Raw genomic sequence first — 15753 nt, 5'->3', positions numbered from 1 at the left:
ATGTATCCACCTTTTACAACTAAACATCAAAAGCTAACCCTTTTGCATAAAGTATACTTTAGGTTTTCTTTCTCACATCGACACAAAGCTAAAACTCTTACCAATTTCCTTCTTGGATCTTCCCTCCTAAATATATTCCAAGATGCTAAGTTGCTCGTTTTTGCTCATAATCAAGAAACACCTAGTTTGACTGGCGAAGGGAAGAAGAAACATTGATTATATCAATAGGAAATATTGCCATTTTGATAATGAATGTTGTCACGACTTGTTGGCCAAAAAGGTCAATGCCTTTCTTATTGAACAATATCGAACAATAGAAGTGATGACATCGATGATGCACACCTAGATATTAATGTTAATAATTCAACATCCATATACCCTTAGTGGGTTATCATGGTGGAAAAACTACTTTGAGAACTAGAATGAAGCTCTCTTCACTTAATAGTTTCTAGATCAAGCAACAACTTGCACAATTAATTATAGACAATGTCTCCATTTGTGGGCCCTCTGTCAGTGGCTTGGTACAATGTGTTAAAGCTAAATGTTCATTTTGACTCTACACAAAGCATTATGCTCTTAGTTGAAGTATACTAAGGCCGCTAAATTGAAAAAATGAACATTTTCCAGGGACCGTTTAGTCCTATCCATTGTCTAGGCATTATTATGCCTAATCAAATTTGATATGTACTCAACTACTAATACATAATGGCTTTAGCAAGTATGTTTATGCATGATTTGACTCATATGGTATGATTTGACTCATATGATATAATTTGAAGCCTATAACTATTTTCATGATGGGCAAATTTTACCTTGTTGGTGCTTAGGTACATAATAGGAAGAGCATGTATCATACTAGGAGTTTCTTTAGCCTATTCACTTACAAGTGAGAAAATTTGGCACAATAGACACTTTATATGATAGAGATGTTTGGTAGAATTCAATAAACTAGTGAAAGCTTCATACAAACATATCCTAGAGCTACTACAATTTTTTATATGGCCGCCCCCATATGTGGCGATTCTTTTTCCCCTGAGAGGAATTAGAGCACCTAATTGGGATCAAGGAAGGTAGAGAAACTTGTTTTGTGTTTATAATACCCTTAAGGTTATTCTGGAAAAGAGATATGGTACAAAAAGGTCCTTTGAGTAAATGCAACCAATGAATATGGCATGTTGATTAGGAGATTCAACTAGTTTGGCTTCTCTTGTTGCCTATGATTTGAAGCCCTCATAAATGTTCCAAAACCAAGAGAGCATCTTAATGAAGTATGTATAGGACGTGGACAATAAGTATTCCATCTTTCATGACATTCTATCATGGTTTTGATGAGAAATCTAGCCTTGTTTTAAATGTCTAGGTATAACATCTTTTGAATCGGATTCTCAATTAATTTGTAGTATTGTAAAAATTGAAAACGTAAATTCTCGTATTAGGATAATACTCCCTATTACTCAATGCTGACTCTTTCCATTTAATATTATATTACTATCAATGTTGATATTGATACTTGATGAGACGTGGTGAATAATATGATTTTAATGTTTTTGTGTTATGTATGTATATATGTATAAAATATGGTACACCCCTTTACCTAATCGTGACATTGTCACTGCATTCCCATGAACAAATCTTTGACACCTTAAAATGTACTTCTATCTGTTGCTTCAATTTTTTTTAATCCTTTCACATTTGTTTTATTATGCCAGTGTTTTACTCTTAATTTTCATCATTAGTTTATAGAGTTCAAACTTTTCGTTTTATGATATAGATATGTTGGAAATTAGGTATGGGATACAATTAACTCTTTGGCATTGTATTGGATAAAACTTCTTCTGTCCACATTTATGGTTTGTTTGTAGATTTATGTTGTAGTCGTGAAGATCAATATATAAGTTTTTAGGTTGAATTTTAGGTCCAAGATAAAAATAGGTGAAACATTGGATTTCCCCTTTGCACATTTATGCCTTTTTACTAATCTTTTTTATAGTTTAAGATATAGGCAACAATTAACCGTTTGGCATTGTGATAGATATAATTATTTTTTTCCCATGTTTGCAATATACTTTTTTGGTTTGTTTCTAGGTCTATGATGTAGTTTTTAAGATCAATATATTACTTTGTTGTTTAAGCTTCCAATCACTAAACTTGTTGAGATAGAAAATAGTGGAATTTAAAGATGCACGAAGAATAAAAAAAGTATGGGGATTCGAGAATCATATGGAGGAAGAATAGTTGGATGATTGAATATCTTGCAAAAGACTAACACCTGTTGGAAAAAATGGAAAAAAACTATGGAAGCAGACATAAGGAAAAGAAAGATTTATGGGAAGGTAAATATATAATGAGGAAATAGGAAACATGTGAGAATACAATTAATGCATATTAATTGAAGACCCTCTAGGCCATGCATGGGAAAGAGATCGATCGCTCTAAGACAAATTAATGGATTTATGAGTTTTTCTATAAGAGAGATGTTTTCTTCTAACATCTCCCAACCACCCATCTTGTTGAGAAATCAAGAGGCTTACAATTTATATTAGATTTCTCTTTCCTTGATATTATTTTATGAAGTGTGTTGGCCTTTTATTGATATTTATTATGTTATTCCATCAAACAATTACCAAAACATAAACATGAAGATCACAAGAAAAATAATGAACACAAGATATAGGCGCCAAGCCAGGCCAAAACCCCTCCAAGGGGAAAATCGAGAAAAAATATTTTCTTATAGAATTAGATCAAAGTAAGATATCCAAGACTTCAACCTTCTAGATTCCAAGTCAAACACTCCTACACAAAAAAATCATGAATAGCAAGAGACCAACAACAAATATTAAACAAGAGATATGATAAGGCAGAACTTCCAAAAACCCTTCTTCAATTTCAGACTTGAACCCTCCTTCTTCTACGAAATTTCAGAACGAATCAAGAAAATTGTGTGTCCAAATGAGCTCATATCACCCTATATTTATATTGTCCAAAGGGGTTTGAATAGGCATTCCTTTTTGGGTAGGGCCGACTTGACATATAGAGGCATTTTTGACCCAACATTACATATTTTCTCTTTTTCTTTACAGGAAGTCCAATGAGGATTTTGATTCAACAAATCCTATAAGCATGATGAACATTCTTAACTACTAAAAATTAATAATAGTAATTTTTTTCTTCTCTTTGCTTGTACATAAAATATACAATGACATAAGTACATGGATCATTATGAATACCAAACCTAGTTACATTTTCCAACACTCCCTCTTAACTAGGGAGGTATTCATTATTACATAATCGGTACAAGGATACTTCTCAAATTGAAATATTATCATAAGAAGAGTTATATTGATAAGCCATGTTGGGAGCACAATGTTGGGAGGCATACACATGGACACCATCATAGCCTCTCAAAAGACATGCCCCATTCGAATGTTCACAAGGTATTTCCTTCCGAAACTATTTTTATCTTCGATTCCCAATCCTTAAAAAATATTGTTCCTCATCGACCAATCTTACCTTGGATACGTTATCAGATCCTCGAAGAGTTTTATTCCATGGGACTGCTTCCTATCCTGGATTCCCAATCCTCCAGGAGTAATGATTACTAGATGCTTATCCAATATTCCATTCTCCCTCCCAATGCCATAAACTAGACATGTGGCAATTAATCATGGCCTAGTGCATGACACATATGAAGAATATGGTGTCCATCATCACTCTCTTTCAACTAGGGAGGAGATCCTTACTCCTCAAAAAATGGAGGATATTTATTTCTCCCTCTCAATCAAGGAGACATCATCACCATCCTTAGCTGGTCGCATACATCATCTACTTGTTCTTCCATGGATATATAGTTGTAGATGCAAGGCCCCTTTCTCATGTATCATCATTACTGGGATTCAGCCTTCTGAGATGTCAAATAATTTACGGAGCTAAATTATCTCACATTTCATCTTCACGATAGGGTTTCTTGGCTCTTAATAGCATCACATCATATCAAAATTCAACCTTTCAAGATCTCAACAATTATCATTAAAATGTTCATCTATCATCTTCAAGGAGCCGAGCTTCCTCACAACTTCTAACACATGTATTCTTTCTTCATAACAACTTTATTCCTCATATTTTTCAAAAAGTCATATCAAATTTCCAATATCAATTTTTCTCTCATGCTTATCCAAGTCATCAATAGTGCTATCCATAGAATCTATGTGTTCCATGATCAAACCACGTAGTTTAGATCCAACAAATTATTTATTTCCATCCTTTGCATATACTATTGCAATATTCTTTTTCGGGGAGCCAAATCACATCTAAAATAAATCATCAATATCAGCCTTGCCAAATCATAATGGCCTCAAGTCAAGGTGTCAAATTTTGTTACTTTCCCCCTCTGAGGTCAATAATCCCTTGCACAATCTATCTCATATTACAACATATTTCAACTTTATGCTCTTTAGCTTTCAATCATCAATTCGAACTAATTAGGAGGCTTCAATATCGTAACCATTAGGACCTTTATAGCTCTATCTTTCCTTCTTGTTTCTTCCCATCCGATAGCCTTCGCGATACATACATCAAAATACTCCTTCCTTCATAGTCTTCATGCTAAGCCACATTCCTTCAAGTATTTCATCTACTTATTCAAGCCTTACAAAGAACTTAGCCTTGACATGTAACTTTGACTAGAAGACTTATAAAAGAAAAAGGAGACAAAATATAAAGACAATAGCATTAATAATAATCAAGGTGTCAAATACTTATCTCTGGAGAAAGGTTGACTCCAGCTTACTCTTGGACCCCTTTTTATCAAATCCTGTTTTTCACATCATCATGATATAATATCTGCCAATATCTAGGTTCGTTTTCCTTTCAAAGCGGAAATTAGTTAGGGTTTCTATTTCTAGGGTTTATTCTTTCATTCCATACTTTTCTAGGGTTTACAAACCCTAGATACCAAGACCTGCCACTTACAAACTATAAAGTTGTACAACCACACAAAATAGTTAGATGCAAAACCCTATATTTTTAAGGTATTCAAGGTCTTGTTAGAAATAACATATTTTATACAAACCCTAGATTGATCAGAGTCATTAAGACTTGTCATTTTCAAAATTCTATAAGCATGTTGCAAAACCATAACAATTGACATGGTTTTTATCTTTAATGTCTCTAATTTATGCAGATTGTTTTTATGATCATTATCATGACCTATAAAATTATATACGTCATAGAAAATTATAAGTACCTCCTTTGATTTTACCTTTCCTCTTTTGCAGAGACCTGGTCGTGTTCCTTGAATTGACATTTATCCACATCATTTATTTAGGTCAACTTCATTGATGAAGTAAGTTGTTGGGAACGGATTCCCCTAGAGCCAATTTTGGGGTCAAAAGCCCATATTTTGGGGAAGAAAGGCCAAATTTTGTATGAAGAATGTAACATCTCCGCATTTTGTGGTCCCTGAGCATGAAGACGTAAAGAGTCATTAAGGGTTTTTGCCCTTCTTTTCTGTAAGTCATGTCAGCTTTAGAGATCTACCCATTGTCCACGGACCATGGGATTGTATAAAAAGAAGTTCTAGAAGAGTCTCTTAGTAGTTCATTTCAGTAGATCATGGATGAGTCATTGATGTAATGGGTCTGTGAGAGCTAAGAGCAAAGAATCTTAGCATAGGAAGAGGCTCTACAACTGAGTGCATAGAGGCCTAAGGTAGAAGTTCGCGGCTGAGTGCGCCGACCCCTGCAGCTGTATGTGCAGGGAAGTTAGAGTCTGTTAGAGTCGGTTTTTTCAGTCCTCCTCAGAGATCAAAACTCTTTTTGCATTTCATTTTTAGGTGTCCCATTCTGCTCGGTCACCTGCATTCCATTTAGGAGCATGCCATATTCTGACGGAAGGACCTGGTCACTCATTTATCCCTCATGCCATGTCCTGCTGGCTCAACTCTGTTTATTAAAGTTCATTAAGACAGTCTTGAAATCATTTACAGTCTTGTTTTTATCACTTGATAAGCAAAGAGTCAACGTGGTCATTAGGTCTAAGGTTTGCAAATTTTTGTTCTCAAAGTGCTTCAATAATACTTGCAGGCCAGAGGAAGGCTCAATAATTCACTCAAATGATGTTTCTGAGCAAGAGAAGATGAATTTTAGAAAACTGAGAGAGGTTTTTGTCCAAAATAGGCCAAGGAAGAAAAACCTCCTTCACTTTTTACACAGGTGTCATGGTTTTAGAGAAATGTCAAAAATACAATTTCCTCGGGAGAATTGGTGCACCTCTAAAGTGACCTTGGGAAAATCAAGTTTTCTCCTAGCTTGGTTAGCCAAATGACTTGCTTGATGAGTAAAATGATAACTTGCTTGGAAAGGTGACTACACAGAGCAAACATGGCATATAGTTTTGCGGAAAATGGCATTGAACATATGCCTTACAGAAAACTAGCAAAATATCTCTATTTGATCACAATTTCTGCAAAATATTCATCGCTTGACTAAATTGGGACCATCCTGCAAAAAACCCATGTCTCGAAATTGAGAAATTCATCTTTGTTGCCCAAAAAATGAGCCCGAAAATCACCTACTGAAGATACTGCGTTTTTAAATGAAGTATACAGTAAAAAATTTCTTCAACCATCAAATCCATTTTCTGTCCTCATATAACACATAAATGGTTAGCCATGACGAGAAGAAGAAGAAGAATGGCTGTGGCTTTGGTGATGAATGCCTAGGCATACTTTGGATCCTGAAAAATAACCCTGTAGCTTCCAAAAATGCAATTTGTCTCCTGCCATTTGTATCAATCTGCTTGACTAGATACCTGCAGGGATTCCTGAGATTGATCAACCAAAATAAGTGGCCGAAAAGTATGGAAATGGGTTTGCTGATGTGGTGGCGGGAGTGCCAGATAACAACATTATATTGGGGGAAAAGTAATGGCAGGAGGTTACTTTGAAGGAAGGGGGTGGGGTCTGCAGGCATGAGGTGGCGGACAGGCAGTGGAGGGGAAAGGAGGGCATATGAGCGAATGGTGGGGACGGGGGAGTCCACATGGCAAGAGGTTAGTGGCGCGGGAGCAGCAAAGGTCAACGATCATAAATTAAAATTGCGATTAAATTAACTTAACAATTGATCTTAACACTAAAACTTAATCAACCATGTTTAAACACTGTGGTTAATTAATTTTATTTTTACTAATCTAATTCAATTGCGATTAAACTGTGTGGCTGATTCATTCACTAACCTAAACTAATTTTATTTAATCCAGTCTAATCACGTTTAAACAATGTGATTAAACTAACTAATATACTTCTCCTAATTCAATGTGGCATTCAAACAAGATGCGCACTTTATTGAAATTTTTCTAAGGTACTTCTAATGAAAATTTTCATTTTTGAGTGGCACTTTGACTTGCTCACTTGCATCCATATTTTTTATGGGGTATTTTCATTGTTTTTCTTGTTTTTTCATATTTTTATTTTTTACTCTTTTCACATGTATATATTTTTTATATCCCCATTTCTTTTCTTTTATTTGCTATTTTTTCTTTAGAAATAGATTTGCAGAATGGAAGATTATTTACAACATCTCATATACAAAATTATAGCTATAATCAAGTCATCCTTTGATATATAGGACCCTAACAGTGGCTCCAATGGGGATGGCACTATCCTTGTGAGGTGTCAAGAACACTGCAGATCAATAGCCTTGATCCATTGAGAAAAATCTCTTTATTCTGCAACTGAATCTGATCCACCCGTTGTCAATCATAAATATGGGTAACAAATCGTCAGAAGCTTAGGGCCTTCTCTTCGGGCTTCAATTTATGATGTGAGCCACTGTCGCTCTTGCAGTAGAATAGTAAAATGATATGTACAATGATTCTAAATGAAACTGATTTAAATTTGAGGAAAGTAGTATTTGAGAAGTCTACCATTGACAGGTCCACCAGGAAGTGCTTCTTCAATCAAGTCCTTCACGAAAAATGCATTATTGCCTCTGAAAGCTTCATTTTATATGGCCCTTTCCACAAACTATCGAACTTACCATGCTCGCCTTTGTCTTCATTCCTTGATTCCCACTTTAACTCTAGGTCGCCTAATTGGAAATCATTTGCTTTTGTTCTCATGTCATAGATGTTTTTGATGTTGTCTTGAACAAGTTGAGTTTTTTTATACACCTCTTCCCTAGATTGTTGCAACTGTATGGTCTGGTTAATCCTCCTATGCAATTCATTAGTTTCCACTTGTGATTCTTGTAACAATTTTAAAACAGGAATTTCCAGAGAAACTGGAAACACAACATCAAATCCATATATTAACTGGAATGGAGACATTCGAATAGACTTTTTGGTGCTAATTCGGTCAGCCCACAGGGAATTAATCAACTTTTTATGCCATAAATTTTTATTCTCCTGCAGTAGATTTTTTATGATGTTGACTAAACTCTTGTTGGACGACTCAACTAACCCATTTCCTTGTGGGTAATAGGAAGTTGAGTGTCCTAATATTATGTGGTATTTGTTACAAAAATCAACCATTTTCTTTGACTTAAAGGAAACAACATTGTTAGTGATAATCTTATGGGGGCATCCAAACCTAGACAGAATGTTACCTTCTAAAAATTGGATAATGACAGTATCTGTGGCTTGCCTGGTTGGGATAGACTAAATACACTTGGTAAAGTAATCAATGGCTGTTAAGATCCATCTATGTTGGCCTGAGGAGCTGGGATGGATTTCACCAATGAAATCTAGGCCCCACTTCTAAAAAGGAGTTTCAACTAAAATGGGTTTCAATGGTAAAGGAAAAAGTTTTCTCTTGCCTTCAAAGGTTTGACAGTGGTGGAAAGTGGTGACTTTCTTATGCTCGTCTACAAACAAGGTAGGTCAGTAAAGCCAGACCTTAGGATTTTTTTGGTTGTGGTTTTCTAATACAAATGGCCTCCACAATGTCCTTGATGAAACTCTTCCATGACCCTGTTTGCTTCATCTTTCAGTAAACAGTTTAGTAAAATACCTCCACCATATTTCCAATATACATTTTGATCTAAAATATAGAATTTCATAGCTTTAATTTTAAGAAACCTAGCTTTTGTTTTGGTTAAACCAGGAGGAGCTTGTAATTTTTGTAGTACAAAGATAATGCCGACATGCCATGGTGAAGTAGCAAAGGTCTCAGACACCTGTGGAGTCGCCATCTCTTCATGTTCATCTAGTGAAATAATATAATTGATATCCAATGCATGAAAATTGGACTCAACCATTATCTTTTCCAATCCCTGACCTTTGATGATCTTGGTTGGTTTAATCTCAATGTCATACTCTAGGATCACAAAAATCCATTTCCCTCTTCAGCGATCTAGGCTAGTCTGTGTGAGAATATCTTTTACCACAACACTTGGTAAAAATGCAATGATATGAGAATGTAGGATATATACTATAAAATCCTTTAATGCCTTTACCAAAGAAAATGATTGTTTTTCCATAATGTTTTACTTTACAGATGCATCACTCAGAGCTCTGCTGAAAAAAGCTATGGGATGTTCATGGCCTTCATTGTTTTTCTGCAATAAAATAGTTGCAATAGTATGCTCAGGTGCAAAAGAAAAATTAATGAAATCCTTTGTAAATTCAGGGCTTATCAAAACATGAGCAATAGTTAAAGCTATCTTTACTTCATTAAAGGATTTCTTGGTTTCTGTATTCCATTTTATTTCCATGTCTTTCTTTAACATATTTGTAATGGATCTTAAGATTTCAGCCAAGTTAGGAATACATCTTCTGAGAAAATTTATCCTACCAATAAAGGATTGAACTTCTTTCTTGTTTCTGGGAGGGTCAATTTTTAGTATGGTTTCGACTCTGTTAGGATCAATTCTAATACCTTCTTTAGAAATGATATGACCTAGAAGTTTTCCCTCCTCTAAACCAAAAAGTATTTTCTTAGGGTTTAAGGAGATAACATATTTTCTGCACTTTTCAAAAACTCTTCTTAAATGGTGCAAGTGTTCTTCATCTGTTTTTGAAAACACAATTATATCATCTAGGTAAATCACAATGAACTTGTCAATTTCATCAGCAAAGGCTATCTCCACTGCTCTTTGGAAAGTGGCCCCAACATTCATCAGGCAAAAAGACATTTTTACATACATAAAATTTCCCCATGGTGTTGTAATTGTTGTATTGTGTTGATCTTCAGGGTGAATCAGAACCTGATTGTATCCTGAGAAACCATCCAGCAGTGAGATTATGTTGGAGCCAACTACCTTTTGTAGGATGTGATCCATTTTAGGAAGGGGATAATTATCTTTCAGAGAAACATTGTTAAGATTTCTAAAATATACACAACCTAATTTCACCTGTTTTCTTCCTAGTAGGTACTAGATTTGAGACGCATTTTGAAAATCTAAGGGGTATAATGATATTTGCATCAAAAAGTTTCTTGACTTCATTTTCTATCAAAGGAAGTAAAACTGGATTTATTCTCCTCAATTTCTATTTAAAAGGATTTTGATCTTCCCTGATGGGAATGGTGTGCTGAATGATACTTGTATCATAATATTTTAAGTCTTCATTGCTGCAGGCAAACACATCAGAGAATTCTTTAAAAAGCTCAATATATATTTTTTTTCTTTAGGTGGTAAGGATTTAGACAGTTTGACAATTTTTGGGTTCTCTGCAGTTCCTATGTTACATTCATCTACCTCAGCTCATACTGGTTCTATTTTCGTCTTCTTGGCTACATCGTCAAAGTCAAGAATCTCTTCCAATGGTACCAATCCTCTTGGTAACACATTGTCCTTTAATTGTAGAACCTCAAGTTCTTCTTGATTATCATCTATTTCATTAACCACTATTTCTTTTTCATTTTTGTCTATATCATTTTCTATATCAATATTTACAGTCTCAAATTCATCTTTCATTTGTAAGAAGTTTTCTATTTGTTTATCATTACCAAATGCCTTCCAATATTTTACATTATCAAGGACAAATAGCATGTGTCTTACTTCTACCACATACTTCCTATTGGGATGAAAAGGCATTTTTCAAGTGCTGGTTGAAACAACCAAGGCTTCAGCTAAAATATTTTGGCCTCTAGGAATAACAGACAAATCATATTCAGAAAAGCATTGGAAAAAATCTAAGCCTACATTTCTATATGTTCTTAGTCTAGGGTGTTTAGCAGTTGTTGTAGTGGCTACTACCACCCTCCAAAATTTTTCCTTAGCTTCATTTTGGAGCCTCCCTACCAAACATCCTCAGCAACATGTCTTGCACTGACAAGTAGTTATGCTTTAGTTGAGTTTCTGTGGCTTATCAGCTTGTGTCTGCTAGCTTGTTTGCCTTCCACCTGCAAGCTGACATCCTGTGACTTGGTCATTAATTGGCTATTGTTCTCACTTGAAGAATTGCACAAAAGTAGAGGGAAACCAACCTTACCCTCTAGAATTGTGTAGAGAATTAACGCAACCTACTGCTCTCCAGAAATGCATAGAGCAAGCAGGCAACATTCCCTCTGAAAATTGCGCAGAGCAGCCCATCGATGGGCTTTCTCTCAAAATTTGCGCAGATCTGGCTGACAACCTTGACTTCAGTCTAGAAATCATGTAGAGCCTGAGGGGCATCCAGAGCCACTCAACCTAGAAACTGCGCAGAAGTCATCCAGGGGCTTGTAGTCCGTTGCATATGCTCCAAAGTTGACTGGTTCTCTCCGGGACTGAGACATATTGCTTTGCATGCATGGGCTGATTTTTCCCAAAAAAGAAAAAAGAAAGAAGGAAAATAATTCTTGGATTTTAGGGATCCATTTTTAGCAGTTGGGGTTACATGCAAAAGGAATTTTAGAAACCTCCTGCCAAGTTTCGCTTTTTCCTAGATCTGTGGCATGTGCGTCATAAGCCTCGATCTTATCAAAACTATTTATTCGATGCTTCAGAGTTCATTCTTCACTTCGATCTTGGAGCTGTGGCATCCCCCATTGCATCTAGAAGCATTTGACACACTCAACTCAAATTTTTTCGGGTAAGTCCACTTTTCATGTCTTTTGTTTCTTTTCTGTCGCTTTTGTTGTTGTTGTTGTTGTTGTGTGAGTGTTGTTTGCTTGGTTTTGTTGAACACTTGCTGTCGTTTAATGCATGTTAGCTTGTAGAAGCACAATTTCAAGTTTTCCATTTCATCTCCTTATTGTTGCATGCATGACATTCTTTTTGCATTGACAGTCGTCGTTGCGGCGACTCACTTCACACACTTACTTGTTTTCTCGTTTACTGAATCTTTCACTCATTGATTACATGCATGTTTACTCACTCATGTTTGCACTCAGCTTCGCACATGCATTTAGCCTTTACTGTTCTATAGTTGCGCGTCGGCGGGTCTTGGCTGCCTTGGCCCAGACCTTGCCTTGCCCGGCTTGCATTGCACATTTATGAGAGTGAAGGCTCTACCATCTGCCCAGGAATTGTGTAGATCTTGCCTCACACTGGCCTCCTAGGATTTCTCTTCACAATTCTAAGAGGCGTGCCTTGTTGGCCCCTAGAATTGCACAGATGCAATTTTACCGGGTTACAGTCAAGCAGACTGAAACTGCGCATTGCACAATTTTAGTCCTCAGAAGGCAAAACTGGACTGTGATCGCAAAACTGGACTGTGATCTGTGCAGTTTCAGCAGTCAGTCAGCTCACTGACGGTCCGGACTGTGTTCTACACAGTTTTGGCAGTCAATCTCCCAGCGTTCCAGTGAAAATTGCACAAATCTTCCAGTCATCCACCCAAGTGTGTTACATCTCAGTCCTCAAGTTGTTTTGGTTTTTCAACTGACATTGTTCTTTACATGAGTGTTTCTATGTCTCCAGGTATCATAGGTGTTCGTCTCTCTCAACAATATAGGTATAATGGCTTTCAAGAGAGCAGGGTCAAAGGACACTGATGTGGTCGAGCACGTGTCTATGAGCTTGCCCATCTATGAAGACACTAATTTGTTCATAGACAAGGAGATCAAAATGAAATGGAAGGACATCAATGACATCTTTTTAGGCACATTTGAGGAGAATATGGAGGATCGCAGGGTCTACGTCAACATACACAAGTTTGGCTTGTACCGGATTGCATGCAGATATCCCGCGTTTCCATGCGCGAACATGATCCACTGGATTGTCTCGCATACTTCTCCAGAGAGAATGGTGTTGAGTAGTGTCATTGGAACATAAATTTCTACCTTTAGGGCAAAGTAATTTCAAGTGATGTATAACTTGCCGCAGTCGGTGATCACGATGGATACACCCTTCACCAAACCAAACAACAGTGTAAACTCAAGAGACATCTTGAAGAGCTGGGTGAAAGAGTCATATAAGTTCATGATAACACCCAACCAAATGTACAAGACAAGGATACCAGGGAAGGATTATTAGCTCTTGGTCATCTTCACATGCCACATATAGGGCCAAGAGAGTACAGAAACATTCCCGCAGAGTTGGGTGATTGTGTTGGATTAGCTGGCGAATGAAGGAAGACATTTCAATTGGTCTGACGTGTTGGCTCTCCGGCTGAAGGAACAAGTAACAGAAGCCCAACATCCTCCCAAGGGTCAACAAGAAAATATTTTCATATCCGCTTACATACTTGATGTAATTTGTGCTCGTCAACGGTTCCCAGGCTTAGGTTGGACATGGACAACTTTAGAAACCCCTGTGCACACCTATTGCAGGTTGTTCTCCGAATGCATCTTCCGTGGAGTTATCAAAAACTATCAGACCACTGCATCACCCCAGTGTACATGATGATCTTTGAGAAGGATCCGCTTTGCTTGTCGCAGGCAACAATGAAGGCATTGATTGACATAAAATATTGGTATGCCTCACCCCTTGGCATGTTCATACAGATGTACAACGTGGAGAAGGCTCAAAATGTTTTGCCGAAGTTTTCCATGGATAAGTTGGTCATGCAAGAAGTTGCATATCACATCTTGACAGGGTTGTTAGCAAGACTGCACAAGAAGAAGAAGGCACCTTGGCCCGCTCTTCCTTTGCGGATCGGGTTGTATGGGATCTAGAATCTCAAGCATGATGAGGTCGAGACAAAGGAATTCAAGAGGTTCACCTTCCGCACTAGAAGTTTCAATCCATATGACCCGCATTGCTTAGTGAAAGACCAATGTGAAAAAGTGTATCATCCTTGGATTCACGGGGCGTGTCATTGGCCTGAGGAAGATCCATGGAGATATTGCTACAACTTCTCTAGGCTCAATGAACCGTTCAAAATGGCTGTAGAGTGCAGAATGTAGCAACATCTCAGCGAGTAGCATCATCAACAGCAGCAGAGGGTAGCAGACCTGTGCTTGACAGAGGCAAGAGGAAGGTTATTGATAGTGCAGAGGCGGAGCAAAGTTGCAAGTTCAAAGAAGACCCACTTGTGTTAAGAGCAGCTTTGGAGATTGAGGCAAAGAGGCGACAATGTGACAAAAGGATCACGCAAAGGCAAAGGGAAAAGCAGAAGCTAGAGGAAGCAGAAAAGTAGTTGCAAGAGTTGAAGCAACAACTCAGGGAAGAACAAGAGTTGTGTAGAAGAGAGAAGGAAGCACAACATGAATAAGAACAATAGGAGGTGCAACATGCACATGTTGATGAAACTATGCCCATACATGTTATTGATTCATTCGAGCAGCCAACACATAGCAGATAGGGTGATCAGTCGCAGGAGCAAGACTTTGCTCAGGAGATTGAACAGATGGATACGAATGTGGTTCAACTAGAGTTAGATCAAGACATTGACCTCATGCCTCAGAACCAAGAGGTAACTCCACCAACTTCACCAGATCCGGGAGTAGAGCAAGTCCTAAGTGATCAAGGAGACACTGAAATCCTTGAGGACAATCTAGAAGTGAATGTGCAAAAAATATATTTCGACGAGCGGCAACACAGAGTTGTGCAGTTGTGTAGAGTGCCATTAGGGGATTTTTGAGGTCTAAAATGGGCCTCCTAAGAAAAATGTGCAACCAAAATAAACTTTATAGAAACCAATTGGATTCAATATCATGATGTCAACTATGGGGGATGTTGAAAATAGCAACAAGAAATGCTAAATATAGAAGTGATAAATTTAGTACTGCTATAAATAGCATTTCGGGATACCTTCCTCTTTTAGTTAGTCCTTGAACTAAAACAGAGAAGTAAAAATTCGAATTTGATCTTAGCAGTTGTTTGTAAAATAATTAATTAATTCACCTTGAGTTAATTAGTTGTAGAAAATCAAACATGAAGTCTATGTGGGGACATGCAACAATTTCTCCATTGATTGAGGAATTTATCCATCAGTTAAAGAGATAAGGATGAGTTGTAATTAGTTGGCTCAGTTAACTAAGTCAAGTCCAGTTAGATTAATTCAAACAGTTTGTTGAATTAATTGTGAGTTTAGTTAGTTAATGCATGCATGAACATAACTACCGCACTTCAGATAACTATATATTCTCTCATAAATAACTCATGCATGTCAGTTCAGACAGAGACCCAGTTGAGATCAGATGGAGGGACAATGTACTATCAGTTTCAGGAATATTCCATTGTGAATATCTCTTGCATGCAGAAGGAATTCATTCCTTGGAGATTGCACAGTTACTTCTTCAATTTAGTGAGTGTGATGAGGCCAATTCACACATGTGACATGATTGTACCCCAAGAAAAACTACGCAAGGAAATAGGAGGCTTGGAGGGCTGAGGGAAGGCATATCTAGTGCCTACTCAATCTGTGAGCTGTATTGTTTGATTGCAGAGA

This window comes from Pinus tabuliformis, chromosome 3_2 (genome assembly GCF_031772625.1).
Source record: "Pinus tabuliformis cultivar Carrire ecotype Pingquan chromosome 3_2, CPIR1, whole genome shotgun sequence".
Taxonomy (NCBI): Eukaryota; Viridiplantae; Streptophyta; class Pinopsida; order Pinales; family Pinaceae; genus Pinus; species Pinus tabuliformis.
The sequence above is the reverse complement of the archived record's forward strand: the minus strand, read 5'-3'. Positions refer to the sequence as shown.